This window comes from Mandrillus leucophaeus, unplaced genomic scaffold (assembly GCF_000951045.1).
Source record: "Mandrillus leucophaeus isolate KB7577 unplaced genomic scaffold, Mleu.le_1.0 Scaffold163, whole genome shotgun sequence".
Lineage (NCBI taxonomy): Eukaryota > Metazoa > Chordata > Mammalia > Primates > Cercopithecidae > Mandrillus > Mandrillus leucophaeus.
Window position 1 is genome coordinate 2,414,806 of NW_012101621.1, and position 1,379 is coordinate 2,416,184.

The window sequence follows — 1,379 nt, forward strand, 5'->3', positions numbered from 1 at the left end:
ATTTTTCAATTATGATTCTCTCTCTGGAAAACCTCAAAGAATCAAATGAAAGAACTACTGAAACTAGTAAACTTGAATGGTATAAAACTAATTTTTAAAAATTATTTCTATGTATAGATATAATCAACCAGAAAATATAATAAAAGATCCCATTTATGAAAACACAAAGATTAATTATCTAGAAAACTAAATTGGCTGGGAGTGGTGGCTCATGCCTGTAATCCTAGCACTTTGGGAGGCCGAGGCGGGTGAATCACCTGAGGTCAGGAGTTTGAGACCAGCCTGGCCAACATGGTGAAACCCCGTCTCTGTTAAAAATACAAAAATTGATGGGCATGGTGGCAGATGCCTGTAGTCCTAGCTACTCAGGAGGCTGAGGCAGGAGAATTGCTTGAACCCAGGGGGTGGAGGTTGCAGTGAGCAAACCTGATTAGTATAAAATTAATTTTATACCAATACAAATATAATTTTATATTTAAAAATTTTATATTTTTGTTCTCACCCAAGAGACTGGCAAAAATCAGCAAGTTTGATCAAAATATTTTTAAATAAGAATTCATACACTTTTGGTAAAAGTACACATAGGCACGACTTTCATGGAGAAAAATTTGGCAGCACCCTTTGACCTATCAATTCCACCTCAAAGATACTATCCTATAAATTTGCATATGTGCACAAATCTCTGGAGCATTACTTGTGGGAGTAGGAGACCAGAAAAAACCTGAAGGCCCATCAACAGGGGACTGGTTCAATAAATTATGCTATAGCCTTAAAACTGAATCATACTATAGAACTATTAAAAAAGAGTGCAGGATGGATGCAGTGGCTAACACCTGTAATCCTAGCACTCTGGGAGACTGAGGTGGGAGGATCACTCGAGCCCAGGAGTTCAAGACCAGCCTGGGCAAGATAGTGAGACCCTGTCTCTATTTTATAAAAAACATAAAAATAGCTAGATGCAGTGGCTCACGCCTGTAATCCCAGCACTTTGAGAGGCCAAGGTTGGCAGATCACAAGGTCAGAAGATCAAGACCATCCTGGCTAACACAGTGAAACCCCGTCTCTACTAAAAATACAAAAAATTAGTCAGGTGTGGTAGTGGGCGCCTGTAGTCCCAGCGACTCGGGAGGCTGAAGCAGGAAAATGGCGTGAAGCCAGGAGGCGGAGCTTGCAGTGAGCCGAGATCACGCCACTGCACTCCAGCCGAGGCAACACAGCAAGACTCCGTCTCAAAAAAAAAAAAAAAGTATATATATAGATATATACACACACACACGCATACGTACGTATATATATAAATAAAAAAGAATGGGGTAGATTGATAATACCAAATGTTGAAGATGTGTATCAACTGGAACTCTACTGGTGAAGTATAAAAC

General features: G+C 39.9%; 1 protein-coding gene across 2 annotated transcripts in view; it reads right to left on the bottom strand.

Annotated features, from left to right (window-relative positions):
- The window catches only part of CHD8 (chromodomain helicase DNA binding protein 8), a 49,126-nt gene that overhangs the window by 31,125 nt on the left and 16,622 nt on the right, over positions 1-1,379 (bottom strand). The gene's annotated exons all lie outside the window — the stretch shown is intronic.